This window comes from Sceloporus undulatus, chromosome 3 (assembly GCF_019175285.1).
Source record: "Sceloporus undulatus isolate JIND9_A2432 ecotype Alabama chromosome 3, SceUnd_v1.1, whole genome shotgun sequence".
Taxonomy (NCBI): Eukaryota; Metazoa; Chordata; class Lepidosauria; order Squamata; family Phrynosomatidae; genus Sceloporus; species Sceloporus undulatus.
The window spans coordinates 215,470,420-215,479,526 of NC_056524.1; positions in this window are offsets into that span (position 1 = coordinate 215,470,420).

The window sequence follows — 9,107 nt, forward strand, 5'->3', positions numbered from 1 at the left end:
GTTCACATTCTCAACACTAAACTTCTAACTGAACTTAAAGGTAGTTTCTTAAACTGGTCCAGTAGGCTTCCATGCTCTTCAACTTGATTTTTAGCACAGGCGTAGGGGGTGGGAGGGAAGTGTATCAAACCATGATCTGGTTACAAATGAGGAAGCAAGCAAGAGCTGGCTGTCTGAAGTCAACCTGAGCTTGGAGATGGAGAGCTAGAATCATAGAATCATAGAGTTGGAAGAGACCACAAGGGCCATCCAGTCCAACCCCCTGCCATTCAGGAATACACAATCAAAGCACCCCCAACAGATGGCTGTGCCTTCCTTACTCTGGTGTATCAATCTTCACTATTTTTGGCATTGCATATATTGCAGGAGAGGGGGAGTTGAACTCATTTCTCATGCTAAGTGTGTGAACTTTTCCTTGGCATGTTATGGTTCATTTAATTTCCTTTTCCAGGTAGTTGCTTGTTAACCACGAGCATTAGAACAGCTGTCATCCAAACTAGGCTTAATAAGTAACTGCTATTGTTCTTTTCCTCTTTTGCAGCAGTATGCCCTCAATTCAGCTGCCATTCATTACCAAGGATGCTATTTCATCAAGAGCATTATATTCTGAAAATGACAACAAATTTACTGAACTGCTTATTTTGTAGAAAACAAATGTCATTTCTAATGAATGGCAATCTCCACCTGCCTATCATACATTTATGTCTCATTTTCCCCTGCCAGTCTTTCAACTTCATGCCACTCAGAAATTTTCTTTCAGATGTCAAATAGTATGTACATACACCACATATGCACCTCCTGGTAGAGCAGAATTTTCTTTTTCACAGTTTTATTCATTTTAGAGTTTTCACCCGCTTTTCCAATGTGTGCATGTTCAAAACTATCAGAGTCTGAGTGATGAAATTCAGATACAGGCTGTTACAGATTGTGGTCTACTTTTCATTTTTCTAACAGCTTGGAATGATTACTGAAAAAGGTAAAGGAAGAAAGTGAAAAGGCAGGTTTACAGTTGAGCATTAAGAAAACACAAATAATGACCACGGATGATATACATAACTTTGTCAGGGATGATGGGAGTTGTAGCTCTTCCACCTCTGGCTTGAACTCACCACCTGGTTGTGCACCGCGCTGACCAGTTTTGGCCAGTGGTTATAGCTTAGCAGAGTTACAGAGAACAGGCTGAAGACCCTGACAAACTCTTCAAGCCTTCTCACTCTTGCTTCCACAGAAGTCTTCACCCTTCTTCAGAATCCAGCTGGTTCTTGTAGCTTCACCCAAGACACCAGACAACTCAGTAGTCTTAAATAAAAGATCTACTTTATTCTACTATATACAGCTCCAAAACTATCCAACACAACAATACTCTACTCCTCACTCTACAACCCACAAAATACATTGGGATGCATAGTCATTATTATAGTCAATGCATGGTACCACCCACTGTTGCCTGTTTCCACCCAGTAGGCATGTACACCATTCTCATTGGTTCTCTTGGTTCATCCTATAATTAATGATTTCATCATCTCAGCCTTGACCACTTAACAATTGTCAGGTGTGTCCAATTATCCACTTTACATTTCTTGTCCTTGGCAGTCAGGACTTGTTAATTGTATTACCATTTACACCTGTGTGGTTCTCAATTGGCTTCTGCTGAGTCATCCTGACTCTCACATACATGTTTTATTTCATTTACTGTATATCCCATGTTGCTTTTTCCTTAACAAACTTTAAAGTAGATCATGAAGATTTTCCACATTTTGGTTCAATCATTAATCAGAATGGAGACCGCAGTCAAGAAATCAGAAGACCAGGATTTGAAAGGACAGCTATGAAGAAACTAGACAAGATCCTGAAGTATAATACTAAAGTTAGGATTGTCTTTGCCATCATATTTCCCACTTCTACGTATGGCTGTGAAAGCTGGACAGTGAAGAAAGCAGATAAGAATAGAATTAATTCATTTGAGATGTGGTGCTGGAGAAGAGATCTGAAGATACCATAGACTACTAAAAAGACAAATAAATGGGTCCTAAAGTAAACCAAGCCTGAACTCTCTCTAGAAGCCAAGAACTAAACTGAGGCTGTTGTACTTTGGTCATATCATGAGAAGACATGACTCACTAGAAAAGACTATAATGATTCACTAGAAAGGTCTGTATGGTAGAAGGCAGTAAGAAAAAAGGAAGGCTCCATTACATATGGATAGATTCAATCAAGGAAACCACAATGTTGAATCTGCAAGACCTGAGCAGGGCTGTTGATGACAGGGTGATTTAAAGGTCTCTCATTCATGGAGTTGCCATAAATCGAAGTCAACTTCAAGACATTTAACAAGACAACAGCAGCAAGTTTATGAAATCAGCAGTGGCTGTTAATCTGTGGTTGTTTTCTGGTTTGGGAGCTGGTATCTATGTTTCACTGCTGAAAAGTGTTTTTTTTTTTTAAGAACAGCACATTTAGTTTGTTTGGGACTTTTCAGGAATGTAGCTATAGGGGGAACATTGGCCACCCCATAAGGATTCTACTGCTGCAAAAGAAATATTATTCCACTTCCCAAGTTGCTAGTAATGCAATAACGTGAAACTTCAGTCAAGCATTTAGAAATACAATTTTAGGTCCAAAGAAAAGAAGTAGGCACAATAACAAGGGAAAGGAAACAGTAAATAAGTTTTATTTAAAAAAATATACTGAGGGGCTCAACAGACTGCCCCTAAGGGACAGCTCTGTGCCACCCTTTTTCTCACTGGATCAGGGCCAAGGCAACCGCACCCCATGCCCCCAGTCTGGTCTCAAAAAGTGGGTCCTTTTTGCACCACATGCAGGGCACCCTAGCTGTAGTGGTGGCTTTTAAGTTGTAGGTGTTATCTGGAAACCATGCCTTATGAGGAGAGACTTAGGCAGCTGGTATGTTTAGCCTGGAAAAGAGACAGTTAAGGGGTGATATCATATCCTTGTTTAAGTATTTGAAGGGATGTCATATTGAGGATGGAGCAAGCTTGTTTTCTGCTGCTCCAGAGAATAGGACACGGAACAATGGATGCAAGCTACAGAAAAAGAGATTCCACCTCAACATTAAGAGGAACTTCCTGACAGTAAGAGCTGTTTGACAGTGGAACACACCCTCGGAGTGTGGTGGAGTCTCCTTCTTTGAAGGTGTTTAAACAGAGGCTGGATGGCCATATGTTAGAGGTGTTTTGATTGTGAATTCTTGCATGGCAAGGGGTTGGACTGGATGGCCCTTGAGGTTTCATCCAGCTCAGTATCTGGGAAGGTGCTGGGAAAATGCAGGAGAAGAGATTGTCTCCCTTGCACCTAGTCCTGTGCACCCTCAAGCCTCATTCACACTGGTGGCATTGCTCTGGAACGAACTGGTAAAATTCGGGGGGCTCCCTCCCGAATCTCTCCGGAAGCAAGTGCTGACTACCAATCAGGGGCATTTTAACACGAATGCCCTCTTGGAGAATTCGGGTTTAAGGTGAAGGCGCCTGGCTGTCAATCAAAGTTAGTTCCGTGATGGTCATAGGTGACATTTCCAGCACTGATAGGGGCATCAGAAGTGTGCTTTCCACCCCTCCTTTTTTTTAAAGGACCAGGCATCACTTGTCTGGGGTGTGTGTGTGTTGTGGGCATTTGGGTCAGTGTTGTAGGTTATGATCTGCCCTTGGCCCCATTTTCAACTCCAAAATGCAAGCTAGTACCATCTCTGTAGCCTGTATTTCACTGCCTTGGCTCCCCAGAATGCCTCATACACATGTAATAACAACAACAACAACAACAACAACAACAATAACAATATTAATTCCTCACCTCGGAATGCCAGAAAAGGATGCATTTTTTTTTTTTTGCTTTCCTTAGGCTACCCCTGAATTCCTTAAAGACAGTAGCAAACGCTGTATCAATTTGCCAATTTGCCTAATTGGACAGAGAAGCATTCCATTTGAATTGTAACATTCATTCGCACTGCAGCAGTCATTCCAAAGGAAAAAATAGGCTACCCCTGAATTCCTTAGAGACAGTAGCAAAAGCTGAATCAATTTGCCAAGTTGCAACATTACATTCGAATTGTAACATTCATTCGCATTGCAGCAGTCATTCCAAAGGAAAGAATATGCGCATAGACAGCCAAAAATAATTTTTAAAAATCCAAAAGAAAAAGGTCTCTGCCAGATAGCAGAGGCTTCCCTTGCTGTAGCACCCTGACCTGCCCTGAATTGACCCTTGCTCCTGCTCACGATCTATCTATATATCTATATATGTATATATCTTTAGCAAAAAACATGCACATTTTTTTGCCAAAAATAATTAAAAAAAAAATCCAAAGGAAAAGGTCTCTGCCAGATAGGCTTCCCTTGCTGTAGTGCCCTGACCTGCCCTGAATTGACCCCGTCAGTCACCCCCTTTTTGCCTCCTGTCACTCTTTGCATCCAGATCCCCCTTTTTCCTTCGGCTCTTTCCTCCTCTCCCTCCCCTCGGATGAGGGGAGGGAATGCTCTGACCTCTGCCTACCCTCTGACCTTAATCCCTCCCTCAATTTGCCCCGATCATGATCGAGGGCAAGTTCATATTTCGCGAACCCGGGTCTTTTCAGAAAAGACGGATTTTAGCCCGATTCCTGATAACCCGTGCTAAGGGGCATTTCCTTGTGCAAGCCTCGACATGGATTGTGAAAGAATCGGGCCCAATATGAACTTCACATGGAAAAATCGATTTCAAAACCGGTTTAAAAGGTAGTGTGAATGGCCCCTCAATTAGCCTGCTGTCTTCAGGTGTGAGAGAGGATCTTGTCCCATCATCATGACTCAACTGCCAGACCAGAAAGCTTTTGTACATAGAACTGGATACAGTCTTGGTACTTTGAAGAGGAATTGAATCTTGTTTTTTTGCCTCAGGCAGCAGAATGTCTTGGGGCAGCTTTGTTCTCTAGTTCTGCTGGAGTGTACTATGAACATTTCACTATACAGCACATACATAGAGAGAGACAGGAAAAAAATTCAATGATATAACAGGGCTGCCTGTTAAAAGTTAAAATGTGAACCTTTGATTGGATAACCAATACACTGAATGGGTGTTGGAAGGGAATAAAAAAGTTAAGGCTGCTGCCATACTGCACTATTAATGCAGTTTGACATTGTTTTAACTATCATAGCTCAATCCTATGGAATTCTGGGATTCATAGTTTGTTGTGGCACCAGCATGCTCTGACAGAGAAAGCTAAATATCTGGGCAGAGTGGTTGAGCATAGGGCGTCTTGGAAATGTCTCATTCACAGAGTTGCCATGTTGACCTGAAGACAGTTAACAACAACAATATTGCAACATAGTCTTTGAGTTACTCGTACACTTCATACTAGTTTTTATGTATTATACAGATACACAAAGCAGTATCTTGAGTGTGGATTGACAAATGTCACAACATATCTCTTCTCTCCAACTCTGGGAACTGGTGAAGGTCCAATAACATCACTACAGATCACCTTTAAGGTTGCTATGCCTCCTTCTCTGTGCATTGATTTAAAAAAAAGGGGGGGGGTGGATTCCCTTTCTCCGAACACAACATGTGCACTTATTCTTTTCACTCCCACAATGTTTAGCTTTCAAGCATTTAGCATATTCTGCATTGAGTATCTGAGAAATTGTTTCTAGATCTTTGGGAGCAAATCTGTGAAGTAAATTGATACACTGTGTTTGCAGACTTTTACAGCATTTACTATTGAAAACGCAGTGTTAACTTCAAAGAGTTGCTCTTCATTTAAATGATCCCTCATCACTAATTGGCTGTTCCTATAGACACAAGCACCTCTGTTGTCAAGGTCCGCTTTGCAGCTAAAGGACAGTGTGTTCCCAAACTTTGGTGCTCACGGTGTTTTGGAGTTTAATTCCCAGAAATCTTAAACAGTTTGGCCAACAACTGGGAATTCTGGGTGTCCAAAATATCAGGAGGACAAAAGTTTGGGAACCACTCACCTAGATAACTTCTGTCTAGTGAAGTGTGCCCACAGCCCCTGTCAGAGTGACGGATGGTGAGAGAGATTATTGGTATGAAGGACCAGCTAGAGCCTTCACTCCAATCATTATGGAGGTGGCCAACTTAGGATGGTGAGTTTGAAAGAACCAAAAGACAGGCAGAAAAATAAGTTAGGAATCCTGAGCAGGAAAAACATTTATCAGGGAAATATATTATTGGATAGAAATATTCTGATCCTTTCTAAATTAATTTAACAGAGAAAAGGATGGGAGGAAGACACACTGTGGCATTAAAAAGAGTTGGGAAGAGTATGGAAGGTTCAATCTAGGCTGGTTCTTTTTCTTTTACAACAGAGGGTAGTCACTTAATTAACCCTGACTGAACCAGACTATGTTATCTGTCCATAACACTTTCTGATAGGTGGCTGACAGAGAAAGCAAAAGCAAGAAAGCAAGAAAGGAAGATAAATGATATTAATCCCTCTCTTTCAAAGCCATATTCTCCCTAGTAGACAAGAGGGCAGCATAAACAAGTGCAGAAGTTGCTGTTCCTACCAACAAAGAAAGTTAGTCAGTTAGGTTTAGGAATTAATGAGTAGAATCTGAGTTAACTAAGAGAAGAATATGAATGGGAACAGAATATTTGTTTTAAATGTATTAAATTATTAATCTGTTTTGTTTTCTTCTATTAATAAAGTATTATTTTGTGTATGATTTACTTTTGGCCTCCAGGAATACTATATATACAATACAAGGACTGGGTTCAGATATGGTGTCTATGTTGGTAGCAAAGGAAATTGGTGTCCAGTGGGAATAAAAGTTGCATAAGAATTCACACATGAATCTTGTGGGCATTAAGGAAAGTCCCACAGTTGTGGCCACATCAGTGGACAGGAGGAGGTACTTCTATTGCTCACAGAGGCAGGTATAGGGAAAGCCATCACTCTTGGTGACAGTAGTAGGATTAGCGGTAATATTCACAGATAGTGGAAGTGATGGGGAAAATGGTGAAATAAGAGGCAGAAGCTTCACAGACTGAACCTGAGATCTTTTGCATGCAGAGGGTTGGTTTGTCTGTAAAGTTACATCCCCCCACCAACCAAAAATATAATAGACTATAAAGTATAATAGACTTTACTTTAGCTTTAAAGATTAAACCAAATTCCAGAGCAGATTCACTGCCCTGATGACACAGAAATCACCAGTGTCACTGAGAAGGAGTTATTTCCAAGCCCATTTGAATGTTATGCAGAAGCACACCAAGAATTTGGAAGTGCTCAATATTGTATATTTGACAAAATAGCAGGTATAATTCAGGGAAGGGCAACTACACTGGAGGTGGGGGACCTTTTTACTTCTTTGTCTCCCAGGTGGAGTGCACCAGATCACTGTTGTAGTACAAGATGTGACATTACCATGTTTATTTCCCACCATTTTGGCCTGTTGCAGGCGGTATTGGTGGTCTGAGGAGGGTGATAAATCAAAAGTGTGTTTTGCAATATTTGATCATTTTTGATGTTTTTGGGGAATGAGTCTTGAAGCTCCTGGGGCTGTTCTGGTTGGTACCAAAGGCCACAAGAGAGGTTTTGGGGGCTACATGCCACAGTGGCTTACACTTTCCCATGTACATATACTCTGGGTAGTAACCCACCTTCCCAGGAGAATGTTTGTGAATGAAAACTTTACAATGAGAAGTTGCTTTCAGTGACTACTCAGACAGGATGTTCCTGAATTCTTTTTCTGTTAAGGGGTAGGAAGTGTGCTATTGTATTCTTAGCTGAGCCATGGGTCATACAATCAGTTTGTCTTGGCTTTGTTGAATAATGCTTGCTATTTTGAGCTCAGTCAGTACTGACCCCTGTAGCTTGAAATCAATGTAATATTGGTACATTTAAATGCTTGCTGGATTATTTAACTGCATGCTGGACTGAGGCCCAAATCATCAGCAGCAAGGATTGCAGACCAGGACATATCACACAAAAGTTGAAGGAGGAGACTAGGCATGTGTGTCAGGAAAGAGATCATGCCATACTTGAGCCTGCAGAAATCCTCAAATATGAGATGAAAGTTATTTTTTGCCAATAATTAATCTTGAAAGAAGACAGGTGACACCTGTTAAATCAAAATCCTCCACCAAAACTTTGATTTCAAACATTTTTTTAAAATGTACCTATGCACATCTGTACAAGGCAGAACCTGCACAAGATACCTAGATTCTTAATGGACAACAAAGATCTAGGGAATTCTCTTGTAAAATTTTCTTACTCTTTATTTCACACATTTATCATATTATCTTTGAGTGTGCATTTTTAAGTTTGTGAACATTTAAGTAAAGCAGCAATAATAAACTAATGATCAGCACTAATGACAGAATTAAACTGTATATAGTAAATTGGAATAAATTGGATTAATGATATCATAGCCTTAGGTTCCTAGTCCTCGTGCTCTGATTTATTCTGATGTGATAATTCCTGCCCTCCAAACCTGGAATTACTCATTTGCCATTTATCCTTGCCTAAATGTCCTGACTAAAAGTGTATGTGTGGCTAGTTTAGACACATCATTTGTTCCCAGCTACCATGCATCTTTTGTACATGTATGAATCTGAGAGGCTATCTAGCAGAGCTTGGATACATGACTCTTGGAACTACTGTTCTCAGAATCCTCAAGTCAATGGAGAGTATACAGAATGGGGTAACTGGCAATGCTACAAAATAACTCCTAAATGCTGGCCTCTGGTGGGTGTGGAAGTAGAAGGCCAAGCCTAATGTGACACTTGAAAGCCATGACTAGATCTCTTCAAATCCTTTTCCTTTGGTAAAAGTGGATCCATGGAGCTCTGGTTTGCAGTGCTGACTAGTGGTTCCCCTTCCAGTGCTGTGCCCCCGACAGCTATGTGTTTTAGTCCAAATGTTAAAGGAGATATGTAAGGTGCTGAACCTATTTTGAAGACAGGATTTCAGCACCCTAGATAGCTCCTTTAAAGGAAAGCCAGAACAAATCCAGTGCTACACAAATGGAGCCTCTAGCTTTCAGTGCTGATTTGAGAGTCATGGCTGTAGCGAAGATAATAATAATAATAATAAAATTTTTATTTTTATACCGCCCTTCCATAGATCAGGGCGGTTCACAGCAAATATCAAC